This window comes from Oryzias melastigma, linkage group LG3 (genome assembly GCF_002922805.2).
Source record: "Oryzias melastigma strain HK-1 linkage group LG3, ASM292280v2, whole genome shotgun sequence".
NCBI lineage: Eukaryota > Metazoa > Chordata > Actinopteri > Beloniformes > Adrianichthyidae > Oryzias > Oryzias melastigma.
In genome coordinates this window covers 23,925,247-23,939,169 of record NC_050514.1, presented here as the reverse complement: position 1 = coordinate 23,939,169, position 13,923 = coordinate 23,925,247, and the positions used below count along the sequence as shown (strand labels likewise).

Below are 13,923 nucleotides of genomic sequence, written 5' to 3'. Positions count from 1 at the left end.
GAAACTCTTTCTGACTTTTAAAGCCGCTCACAACCACGCCCCTCCATACCTTTAGGATCTCCTACCAGTTTCTATTCCCACCCGCTGCCTAAGATCCTCATCTGCCCCCCAGCTGGCTGTTCCTACCACTCGCCTCGTCACCATGGGGGGCAGCGCATTCAGTCACTCTGCCCCCCAGCTTTGGAACCCTCTCCCCTCTGACATCCAAAACACTGACTCTCTTCCAAGCTTCACAGTTAAACTCAAAACCATTCTCTTTACAAGATCATACTCCTGATCCATTTTTTAAAAATTGTTATGGATTTTAATTAATTTTTGAATTTACTCTTTCTATAGTAAGGTGACTTTAAGAGTCCAGAAAGTTTGAGGCCCTACAACAGACTGACAACCTATTTAGAGTGTACCCCGCCTTTGACCAACAGTAGCTGGGTTGGCTGTATAGCGGCCTTGTGACCCCAAATGAGAAAAAGAACATTTATTTTTAGCCTTATGCTGAAAAATGCAGCATCTAACTGTAGTATTAGCTAAAACCGTCTTTGTAACAAGATGCTGTGTGATACTGTAATTGGATTTAAACAAAAAACAAATCAATATGAACTTTCTCAGCATGACCCTGCACTAAATGCTCTAAAACCCACCATGTGTGAACAACACTCCCCCATTTACCCGGTGACTTATTCATTTTAAAACCTAATTAGTTATTGTTTTAGCCACAGAGGTAATGTCAAAGTTAAACAGCCTGAAGGAAGAAGCCTCTCATCTGCTAACCACCGATTAAGAAAATTCACTTACACTCCTCCGTAAGGGAATCTGAACTGAGCTGAATCCAAACATCTCGCAGGGTTTTACTGTGTGGCTGCAGCATCATAAAAGATTACTTTACTTAGAGTTGGCTAAATAAATAAGAATGTTTGTTGGGAGTAGTGTTTGAAATGTACTACAAAGATTTATAACATAAAGTGTCTGGTTGTGAAAAAAAAAAAAAAAAACACGTACATGCATAGATTAATTGGAAAGATAAAGTTAAATACAAATTGGCTTTATGATGAGTGAAAATGCTCCAGTGATTTTGTTTCTTTTAGTTTCATTAACAATCGTGTGTCACTAAACAGTCAAAAGACAAGAAATAATTGAATTTTTCCACTAATTCAGTGACAGAATCCATGGCAGGGAACCAAATGTCACATAAGTTGACACCACATGTACTCACCCTTCTGTATTTGATGTGAAAAAAGCCTAATTAAATGCACTAAATCAAACCGAAAAGCAGAAGTCAAAGCAAACTCAGGAACTTGAAGAAGCAGCTTTGATTGGATGTTAAAGTCATTCAGCATCTTTTCCTCTCAAATCAAAGAGACTCACGTTTCTCAAAGAAGAGATCATTCCACACCCTGGGGCATGTTTAGACTCTCCAGTTCCAATTCTCCATATGCATACTAACCAGTTTTCCACTCACGCACACGTGCACCGACCACGCCATGACTTTCAGCATCTCCCCAGGATCTGACACACAATGAGCCTGCACCCTGACTGGGTGCAGTCCACGGCCGGCATGAAAATGACCTGTAGTAAGTGATCAAACGCACTCACATCCCCGCATGGCTCCACGCACAAACTCAGCATCCTCTCATCCAGGCTGCAGTGGCAGCATTTGGACCGGCGTTTGTCCCGCACGGTCCGCACAGTGGAGCAACGTCCTGTTTTAATCCTTTTGTCTTTTTTTTACAGATCCACAACCGTCTGCTGTCACGAGAGAGAGAAAAAAGGAGGAGACTCACCGTGCGCCCTCCTCATGGCAGGAGAACGGGGGGCCAGGTGATGCGAGCTGAGGCTGCAGTGGCGGAGGAATCCCCCCGGTGGTGCATGTGTAAGGAGCGTGTGTGAGAGGGAGCGTGGACGCGTGCACGTGCGTGCATGAGTGCAGGGGAGACGGAGCTGATCCAGCAGATGCAGACAGGAGCCACCAATAGAATGAGGAGAAGGAGTGTGAGAGACGGAGGGAGGGAGAGGCAGCAGAGGAGGGGTCTAGCTGCATTACATCATGGACTCGGCAGGTTTGCAGAGGGTGGGCTGCTGGTGGGGGGAAGGTGTGTTTGTGTTTGTGTCTGTGTACCTCTGCAGCAGACCACCAGATGATTTAGAAGTGTGTGTTTGCGCTGGATGCTGGAGTGTCGTCATGCTGTGCGTGTGTGTGGTTGTGCACACATGAGCAGAATATAAACTGCAGCTTTTTCAGGAACTGTAAGGGTGTCAGTCTCGTTTTGTCTCTAAAAACCTCCTGGTAACTATAAATATGCATCCACAAATCTTAGATATAGTCCAGATTAGGGATTTGTTTCCTGTTTTTATGACATAGTTTTTTGCAATCCCACCCATTTTTACACCCCCTGTCAGTTTGAAAAAGCACAGACATGTATCATAACTATTGATGAACTCATTCATAGTCGATATTGATTCATTTAGAACGATCTAATTCACTGACCTAAAATGAAGTGCAACCAGTGTAACTCTGAGATATAAATACCTGGTATGGAATCATGCAGGTGAAGTTTTCAAGATTTATTGTATTTTTTGCAAGATAATCAAATGGAAATAGCATTTATAAGAAAGTATTTTCTTTTTAATGATTTTTTATTGTCTTTTCAACATATTTTCAACAAACACAAACATATTTCAGCAACAGCACTAAAGATTCTTGCAACAATGTTAACCAAAACAAGATTCCTTCTCACAGGGTTTGATAAATGAATGAATGAATGAGGGAGCAAACAAACAAATACATAAATAGTTATTAACCCTTCAACACTGGAGCTCCAGTATTTGTGTTCATTGATTTACTGCAACTTTTCGTTAATATGATCAACATAATCCCAAAAGATTTTGAAGGAGATTTTGTTAAAAAATTTTGTGTTCACCAACGACGCATCAGTTGTTAAGGGGTTAATAATAATAACTTAAAAAAAAAAAATCCAGATTGGAAAAGAAAGTAAGGAATAACCCATACATTTTAGTCAAAGATTAAAGTTTTTAATATAGAGGCTATATCAAGATGCTCTGCAAAAAATGAAAAATATTGAAAAATAAAACTAAAACTTTGAAAAATATTAGCTTTATGAAGTACAATTTGTAAGTTGGGTAAATTATCAACTCAAAATTTTAATTTGATAATAAACCAATATGATTTTTTAGTAATTGATACACGTTTTCCTTTTTTTCAGAGGGGTAAAGTGGAGCTCAGGAGTCCAGATCTTTGTAAAATGATTCTTCACGGAGTGGAGCAGACGGGTCAGGTGTTCCAGAGGAAAAAGTTAAATGACAACAAGTCAACACCAGTTTGCTCTAGATGGTGGTTTCTCACTTATCCATGGGGGAAAATGTCATAGGTCCAGTGTACGTCAGGGTATCGTACAATCTGCTGCAAGTGGAGCTAAATTTACTGTCCCTATATAACCAAGAAGCAAAGAGACCGGGATCAGGGTAAATCCCTGGGTACTGAACAGTGCAGGTGAAGTTGGAGAAATGGTATTTAGATAGTCCTTTCTTATTAGAAGACCAATCACACACTGATGGCGGCCACTGAACAACCTATAACCATGAGGAGCAATCTGGAGTTCCATTTCTTGCCCAAGGGCATTTTGACACATATGAGTGGGGAAGACGGGAACCAAACCTGCAATCTTCCTTTCAGAGGTCGACCACTCTACCTCTGCACCACAGTTGCCCCAAACCGTACATTGCAGGGGAACTTTTCCAGATTCCTTGAATTTCTTGCAAGAGAATCAAGTGTGAACAAGCAAAAAATAAATAAACAAGAATGAATGTTAAATCCATTCATATTTTAATTTCATAAAGTTTAGCTTTTCCACCTCATAATAAAAACTGAATATTAGAACATGATACCACACTATGGTCACATCTTTGCAAAATACAAACTATGATAATGGTTTGATGATGTCATGTTTGTTGTTTGTGACCTCACTTTTACGTTATAGCTAAATAAATTCACTCTTCCTCATTCCAAATGGTATTTTCCAATATTGATATTCATTTCATTATGAGATTATTCTCTAATGATTTAGGTCGACTCAATCAACAATTTGCCTCAGACAGATTGATCTTGTTAGATTGTAGGAATTTAAATCAATAAATCGTTACAGCCCTAATTCCAGATCAGGAGTTTCTTTCCATTTTTATCACACTTTTTTTTTCTTTTTGCAATCCCAGCCATTTTTACCACAGATCAACTGAAGGCCCCCCTGTCAGTTTGAAAAAGCACAGACACCCCAGATAGGACGTCGTTGACATTTCAGGTGAGGGACTCCACACACTTTTGACAAACAGAACACACACACAAGCACCTATTTTTTTTTCTAACTATATCTCCACGATCATCTGTCTTTGTGCAGCTCCTGAAGTGGAACAGAGAGGGAAAAGGAAGGGCACCAAGGAAAACAATGACAGCTCAGGGTCAGCCCGGCACCTCGGCTCCGTCTGTAGCAATCTGGTACAAGACAAGCAGAATCCGAGATAGGGGAGGCGCTCGTGGCAGGAACACAAAGATAAGGGAGTGCTGTTCTTGCAGCCATCTTCATTCATTTTCAGAAGTTGTGTCGGTGTTTAGCCCCGAATGCTTAGTGTGAGTTATGGTTTCTCGGTTTGTTGCAGTCAAATCTGCCTCTTCTCTCTTCTTCAAAGTGGGATGCTATAAAATATGCATGTAAAAATATTAGGTTTAGCTGCTGACATCAGTAGAACAGTTTGCAGTCCAACTTTTTCCATCATATTAACAGCTAATTTTTCAGCATGACTCAGAGAAAGAATTTGAAATAATTACAATATTAGAAAACACCTATTAACTTCACTCATGACCAACATATTCCTCCAGATATGAGCTCATAGCCGTTTCCAGCTCACATATTCACATGTTCCACTGTGGACATGACATTGATGCAAATGACAAATTGATTGAAATTATGTTGATACATTTAAAATTTGGACAAAAACAATCAAAAATATTTTTCACGATCACAGACTTGATAGAAAAGCTCTGTTAGCATTAATGCTCTCAAGGAATGGAACAACCTTACCACTTCTACATGCTATTGCACATCTTTAACATCATTTAGGAGAACTCTTTCAGTACACTTACAACCTACACGCTTTTGTTTCCATGATCATGAAGCTCTGAAAATATTTATTTATACATCAATTATGTTACACTGTAACTGTGTGTGTCCATGTGTGTTTGTTATGTGCTTTATTTGAATCATAATTTGTATTTTTTGCCTTTTTCTCTTCATTTGTTTTTTACTTAACTCTACTTTGTTTGCTTTTTCTGTAGTTTTAAACTCAACAGGAGGAAAGCCTTGAAAATGAGAAGTGGCATCTTCTCCCATTGCTTATCAAAATGTTTAAATAAATAACAGAAATAAAGATAGAGCACTAAGACTGGAACTAAGTCAGCTGAGGCCAAGAAAGTACTGTATATGGACAAAAACAATGAATAAATGACCCAAACTTAGACATTTTCTTGAACCAAATTGTTTAGTTCTTGATTGACTCTAAAGAGGTGTTGCTTGATTTATTTGATCCCAAAACTATAAGAATATATCATTTGAGTAGAGAATTAAAAACAAGTGACATGAAGTAGCCAAAATCAACACTTAATTAACACTAGAGCACTATCGCCGGTTGACCAAAAGCCAAGTCTCCAAATATCTTAATCTTTTTTTTTTTTTTAGGAATTTTTTGTTCTCAAATCCTATTTTTTCCAGACATTTCAAGCATGTTTTTAGGATCTTTATATCTTTTCCATTTTGTCACATATACGACAGTTGAAATAAAAGAAAACGACTCTAATTTACCATGTTTTGTCATATTTTGACCTATTTTTATGACAAATACTTTTTATTGGGTATATTATATCAGATAAAAATTACCCGGCAAAATTGATGGTGTAACTTTACATAGAGAAAGTGTTCTAGAGTTAAACATATGGAAAATATCTGTATCACAAGTGATGCCCATTAACCAGAGGTGTTCTTTTTTATCTTAAAAAATAAAAAAAAAGGAATTTGTAAATTAAACCAGACGACTCAGTGCTGACGTTTGATCCTCGTCAGATTCAAAAAAAAAAAAAAGAGAATCAGTTAAGCTGTCACACTTCACAAACAAAAAGGGAATGTCCAATGATTTAAAATCTGACGTGGATCATGCAGGTTTGTTGTGAAAATACTCCAAAAAAACAACAATGACAAAAACAATGGGCTGGTGATTGAGAATCATTGACGTACCTTTAATAAGATACGGAGAAGACTCAGTTAGGCAGAGTTTGAGAGGTTAATTTTTTCAAAGTCTTAATAGATTTAGTGAACAAGCAACCAAAAATGCAAAACACACATCTTCATGACTAGTTTATGAACCACACCAACTGCTCTGATCTGAATCTAATTTTAATCAGAACAAATAAGAAGTCTCCAGATTTAACATCTTATTATTGGTTAACTGTGTGACATTTTCCCCCTTAAGAAATCCCAAAGAAAAGGTTTTACAGCTTAATTAATTAAAGACCTAAGAGGTTTAAAACTATGATAACCATTGATGTCCATAGAAGTGTGTGCAGCTCTTTGTTTAGGAGAGTAATAATTCATTAAACAAATGGGTTAGCTTATGCGCTCTTTACTTCAAAGTGCAGTCACCAGAGACAGAGGCAGAAATGGCTCTACTGAGTTGGAATGAAAGCTTTTGATTTGCAGCATGTCGTGCTTTTGAAAGAGCAGCCTTGAGCTCCCTCGGCCATTTTTAAAGTTTAAGACATCAGATACTTTCACAAGAAGTTACAAACCTTCTGCCTTTGGTGTTTCTAGTTAAAGCTGTAGTCACTGGCAGGTCCTTTATTTTTCAATAGAGTGCATTAACACCTCCTAAATAAGTGTTTTTAATGCCTAAGTGATATATAAAACTATTCATCCATCTTCTAAACCTCATAAATGCCTTTTAGGGTGACTGGGCTGCTGGAGCCTATCCCAGCTGTTGAGCAAAGGCAGGGTACACATCTAATAAAACGGCATACAGGAGGGATCAGTGTGAACTTTTTTTTTCAATTTTTAATTACATTTAAACAAAAAGCGATATATTTTGCTGGGGTATGAATAATTCGGGGTTTTACTGTAACTCTGTGTAGAAACTAAGTGTGAAGCGGCGTAACAAGCATGCAACACCCACAAGTACATCAGTAGAGCCAACAGAGATTTCCTTAACAGCAGAGAATTATGCAAATGATGGTTCGTAGTGAGGACTCAAGATGATGCAAAGACTCTTGAAGGTGATCTACAGTCTGTAGAAGCTTGGAGAAAACGCTTGTCAAACTTTTTAATTCAGAACTGAACAAGGTTTTGCAATCATAAACATTTATAAGTCAGCTTTTTATTTGCTGACTCACAACCTATAAACTTCTTTTTTTTTTAATTAAGTGACCCGAGCTTGTAAAAGGTGGCTCTGCAGGAGACGTTTCTCTGGTTTCTTTGCCCGTCTGTTCTGACGGACCTGTTATGAGTTCCAGTGAAGCGGCATCTTCCTAGCCTTGTGAAAACAACATCTCTACCCCGATGAGAAGGGGCCACGGCTAAAGTCAACATGGCAGCAGTGTTCCCAGGCCCTGAAAATTAAGCAGCAATTATGTCATGAGGGGAGAAAGCCAAGCTACAGTGGCTGGACTATTAATAGAGAGTGCAAGTTATAATAAAGCATCTGTGGCTGGATTCATTATTGCAGATATCGCTGCATTTTAATGCACTTTTGTGACTGAATCTGTTCATATTTAATGAATAAGTCATGAAATATTAATTTTTTTTCTTGAGAAACTATATACCAAAGTGTCAAAGACAAATTATTAACTACATTTTTATTAAATGTATAAAAAAACAGTTTAATCCATTCAAAATTGAAAAATAAGTGAATATTTGTAGTGATTCTTCTCAGAAGTAGTAGTTGGCAGAAGAGACGTGGGCGGTCATCGTTGGAGCTGCGGGGGGCACAACCAACTACTGTTCTATTTTTTTTTTCAGTAACAAGTTATTTTAATGATAAGAAGTGAAAGACACCGTTTATTAATGTTGTACCTTAAAAAACATAAATAGATAAATGTTAACAGTGATGGCACATTTTGAAAGACAAACTAAAATGAATTTATACCATTAATTTGTACTGTTGTTGCACTGTAAAAAAAATGTGTTTTTACTGACAAAAACTGGCAAATTTAGTTGGCAAAAATAAATATGTAAAAAATATGTCAATTATGTAAACAACTTTACAGACAAACTTTAATTATGACAAAATTTAAAGTCTTAATAAACAAAAACATTTGATAAGACATTTGATAAAACCAAAAGATATGATTAATAAACTTGCTGTTTTTTTTTGTAATAGTCAGATATCAAATAATATACAGAATTTTAAGGCAAATATGAATATTATTGGTAAAAATAACAAAAAAGTTTAACTGAAAATAATGACTTAATTACAGTTACAGGATTTTACATGATGGTGGTATTACATTGTATTGTTTTATAATAGAAAATAAAAATGTACATGCTTTTATATTTAAAATAACAAATATATTTAGATATTTTAAATACATGTAAAAACACAGCTTTTTGTTTTTTTAATCAATTATGATGTCGGCCTTTCATAGCATTTTAATGTAAATTTTAAAGTCATTTCTAACGGTGTGTGAGTAGATTTTTAAGCTTTCCCCCCATCTACAAACTAGGCAAAAATGGATTTTGCTTATAAATGAAGCAAAAAATAATAAAGGAATAAAAAAATAAATAAAAATAAAATAAGTTTTCCATAAAAATCATATTTTTTAATCAATCCCTCTTGATCTCCCCAAGACAGTAGATTTTCACACAACTAATTTGCCTGAAGTACTTTTTTATATGCTCACATTGATGCTCTAACAACATTGTATTAATGCAGTTGAACTGTCATCACTGCTATGCAGAAAACAAGCAGTTTGTCAACATAAAAGGGAGTTTATTTACAATGCACAGCACTAAAAAGGGCAGCCGTGGAAAGAACAAAGTAACCATCCATCCTTGTCAGGTTAGCAGAAACCCCTCTTTCCTCCTCCTGTCCCTTCAGCACCACACTCCACTTAAAAACCTGTTTTATGGTATACATTTGTTGGTTTAAAAAGTCTCCTTCTTCTCTTTAAGCTATTGCCTAGAGGATCCTAACGGTGTCTCCTGGCGCCTCAGTTATTTCTACCAGTCTGGACCTCCTCTTTTTTTTTTTTCTTCATCACCATGCCTCCAATGTTCCCTGTTGCCTTGGCAACCTTATGGCCAGTCAGGCCTTCTTCTATTTTCTCTCTTTCTGTCTGTTCCAGCACACACAGCAACTTCTGTTCTTGCCCCCGAGCAGCTGAGGGGATTCACTTAGGTGGTGCACAGAGAAAAGGTACATGCATGTCCTTGTTTTCCTCTCCCAAATGATTCTCCTGCTTTACTGAGAGAGAGCAGCTCCCTCCAAATGGTGCTGACACCTGTCCTGCTTACATCGGAAAATCCAGCTGCAACTTTCATTTTACTTTGGCATTATCAAAGGTGTGATTTAAAAAAAAAAAAAAAAAGTTCATATTTAGGACTAACATGTTTAATTTGTTGAAATTTTGATCTTACATTTCAAAGAAATCTCATGAAACTAAAAAACAGAAGAGAACTTTTAGCATATAAGTCATTGTTGGTTCTGACAGTTTGGCAGATCTTCAAACTCAGATTTGAATTAATGTTCATATTTTTTTTTTTGCGAAGCTTTGAAGTTCATTTTTTGGATTAGGATTAGTCAGTCTCACATTAAGAAGTCGAAACTGGAAAAAGGGTCTCTGACACTACAGGTGTGAGAGACGGCAATGCTGCACGAAGTGAGTCATCACTGTCTGTTCTCATAGCATATTTTATTTTGCTTAACTTGCTGCTAATGTCCTGGGGCTTCTTTATATGCAATTTGCTTGTTGAGTTTGCCAACAAAATGCGTCAGTGCTGCAGTAGTACAAACTAATGTTCTATTTTTGAGCTACAATTAACACAATTGCTCTTCAGGAAACTCAAGAAAACAACAAGACATATACATTTTCAATATATATTTGGCTTAAGCTTAAAAAAAAAGTCCCAATCCCCACTTTAACTTTTGACTACTTCTTTATTTCTGCAGGAATAACTTATTTTACTCAGAATTCCACAGCAACCTAAATGCAGCAAATTTGGCAGGTGGATGTGCGGCGGCATTTGTATTCGGGTCGTATTTTTACATGCTGTGTGGTGGCAGTAGAGGTTTTAAGGTGGTTTTTAAGGAAAAGTTAAAGACCTACATCAGTCGTCCCAGCCTGGCTGGTATAGGTCAACATCTTTGTTTCTGGTGTCCTTAGACAGCTCTTTGGTCTTGATCATAGTGGAGTTTGGAGTGTGTCTGTTTGAGGTTGTGTACAGGTGTGTTTAATATAGATAACGAGTTCAAACAGGTGCTTTTAATACAGGTAACAGAGGATCCTCTTACAGAAGAAGTTACAGGTCTGTGAGAGACAGAAATTGTGTTGTAAGTGGCCAAATACTTATTTTCCACCATAATTTACAAATTATTTTAAAAAAATCAGACAATGTGATTTTCAGGATATTTTTTCATATTTTCTCTCTCATAGCTGAGGTATCCCTATGATGAAAATTATAGGCCTCTCTTTTTGCTCCACTGTAAATAAAAAGCGAGCCATTCTGGTACAGTTGCTTGACTGCTGCCGTCTATTTTCATGACATCTTGAAGAATGTGTCGATGCCTCCCTACCACACTATGGAGTCAGCGCTCTGTCTCCCCCTCTGGTCACTGGTGGGAGCCATCTCCAGAGTACTGACTGCTATTCATCTCCCAGCAGCCCCAGCGCACAGTTCTAGGATGCTGCTCAACTGTCTCTCTCTCATTTGCCAATCACCCACAGGACACATACGCAGAGTCTCCTTCAGTGCGAAGTATTGTTTGAACCACTCACCCTGCATGCCGAGCTGCTTCATCTTTGATTCTGCTTGTTTGCTGCCTGCCCCGACCCTTGCCTGGACCCTGACCACTCTGGGGTTCACACCACCCTCAGCAAAGTGCGTTCAAGCGACCACTTCCAATAAAAAGTCTATGTGAATGGCGCTTTTCGGGCTTATGAATTTAACACTTTTTTTTGTTCACAAGTGGCTATGTCAATTTTTTTGTCCGTTTTCAGATTCCATGTACAAAATGTGCATCCATTGAATGCGCATGCGAATGAGGAAATTGGCTTTTGTAGTGATGTATGATTGTTGCCCTTTTCAAGTCATGTAAGTGCTACCATTTGAAGATTAATCATGGAGGAGGAATTAATAATCACAGTTTTTATATGGAAACAAGTATTTCATACAGTATGAGGGAATAGAGCTGTGAAAGAAAAAGTCTGGAGCAAAATTTATGAAATTTGCAACACTTTAACATTTTGCTCTTCCAGCTGGAGGTGGTGGACATGTGTTAGTATGCTAAACAATGTACTTTTAGCGTGTTCTTGAACATGCGTCATGCTTGTAAACACGCTTTACAGGTACATTTTCTTCCACTACAGTCATCACCACCAGCGTAATTTGCCTTCTTGTTGCCTGTGAAGTCTATGATTGGCAGCATCAATTGTCCAGGAATAATTCCAAGATTTAAAAAAGTGAAGTTGATAAATGGAATCCAGCTTCTGATGGTCCCAGCCTCATGTTCAACCCCACCTTAACATCAGCTCCACAAAAAGAGAACAGGGCTTCTCTCATGTTCTGTTTCCTGGAATTTAATGAAGTGTCAGGAGAACGGTTATCACTCTGTATCCTCCGCTGAGGCTCATCAGCTTTAATTGCCTGGTTTTGTCTTGAAGGAGCGTTTGCTCTGCGCGTCTGTCCGGCCTTCCCTGTGGCAGAACAAACCGTTCTGCTCCTAACAAGATCTCTCAGTCCCCTGGACTTTGCTCAAGAGCCTTTTGAGTTGGTGGAAACAAAGAAAGACAGGTGCAACCTGAAGTTGATCACACACACTCAGCCTTTCGAGACGCATACAAGCCTCAACAATGGAGAGGTCATTGTAGCACGTTACTGGAGGATTTGGACTTAAGGGGGAGGCAAATTCTTTATGTTTTTGCTTTCAAACTAGTCCAATTTTAAGCGAGAGATGGTGTGCAAAAGAGAAAAAGAGACAGAAAGGGTAAAACAGAAAATCTCTTTACTCTGAAGAACCACTTAAACCTTTTCAAAGAACCAGCAATGGAAAGAGACAAATGATGAGTTTTCTGAAAGGCAGCCATTACTCTGATCCCAAACAGGCATAAATCATCCAACTAACCAAGTAAAACTATTATTCAGTCACAAATGCAAACAGGATTGAGAAAGAAGCTTTGCTAGAAAGAGATGATCCATTTCAGACTCTTTTTTTTTAAATCTTCTTAAGTGAGCAGGACTTAACACTTGTCCTTATGCCACATATTTTCATGGCTAAATGTAATAGTATGTGTATTCAGGCAGATGTAAAAACCTGCTAATGCTGATAAAGTCTGCAGATTTGAAGTGCTTATACGGTACTTTTCATGACACATGCAGAAGATGAAATCCCAAAAGCCCAATTGAGTGACTCAGCTGGTAAAGTCAGCGCTGAAAGCAGCTGGAAAAACTCAGCCAGCTCAGCAGCCAGTTGGTCACCTTGGTAAAAGGTCAACAAAAGATTTTTTTTTTTTAAACCACTACTTAATAGTGGCAGTCAAACAAACGCTGTCACACAACCCAGCAGCCAGCGAAAAAACCAGCAAGCCAACCAATAAATCCACTCAACTGCTTGTCATCCGTAAGACTGATGGTGAGGCAGGAACATAAAGGAAGTGGGGGAAAAACCAATGAAAGCTATTCCTTTAGTGGTCACGAATATCGTAGTGAAGCACTGAACACAGGTCACTGGAGGGGGTTGAGTAAGGAAGTTAATCAAAGAACTCATTGGTTCTAAATTGGGTAAATTGTCTGTAAAACCTGAAAATCCCCTTCCTGTTCTTTCTTCCTCTTTGATGAGAGGGGAAATACACAGTATATCTTCCACTCATCTGGAAATGCTCCATAAAAGCCGCATTGTTCCATCTCTGCATATAATCTGTCAGGGTCGTGTGCAAATGAGCGTTAAAAGTAGAGTCTATTAAAGTTCTTAGAAGCAGCGGGACCTGTCAAACATCGGCACACGGCCGTTCGCGGCATCATCGGGGAAGACCCGGCAATTACCGTCTTATTGTTAGGAATGTGACATCCAGTGGAGCTCCAGGCAGATGTCCCTGACGCTCCCCAACAGCCTTTTGTATGAAGGCCGGTCCAGAAATGAAACGCTCACATATGCTGCCTCTGGAGCCTCACACAGCAGCATGGAAGGGGAGGGTGGGGGTGTTCTTTCAGATGTGGCAGGGGGCTTATTAATGCGATGGATAGATTCCCGTGATGTTGGCCATCTGACCTGCCTTCCAGCTAAATGAGAACAGATCTTGGCTGCAGTTTCTTCTTTTGACTGGATGAACATTTTTAAACAATCTTATGATTTCATGTGATGGACGGAGCACTTGGTGACACAGTTTCATATTTGAGTGTGTCTATAGTGCAAAAGATGGTTCAAAAATAACTAAGATAACTGACCTGGCTTGAAAGTTTATGTCTTCATAAAAAAAAAAAAATTTTGTCTTCATTCGATTAAACTCTAACATGAGTGATGTTTTTCATCTATTTTATAATCACCAACTTTTTCTAAAAAGTTTGTAAAGAGGTTAAAAGTTTTAGAAGGTTAGTACACAACTTGAATAAATGGGTTTGAAGCAAAACTGCACAAAGAGTTCAATTTTCCAGCATTACTATC

At 38.2% G+C, this 13,923-nt stretch overlaps 1 protein-coding gene across 1 annotated transcript in view; it reads right to left on the bottom strand.

Annotated features, from left to right (window-relative positions):
• Positions 1-1,920, bottom strand: part of sema4bb (sema domain, immunoglobulin domain (Ig), transmembrane domain (TM) and short cytoplasmic domain, (semaphorin) 4Bb) — a 68,630-nt gene extending 66,710 nt beyond the window's left edge. The window contains exon 1 of the mRNA XM_024295666.2: positions 1,779-1,920. The gene's annotated coding sequence lies outside the window, so the exon portion shown is untranslated. The remainder of the gene's footprint in view (positions 1-1,778) is intronic.
• Between the last annotated feature and the right edge of the window lie 12,003 nt (positions 1,921-13,923).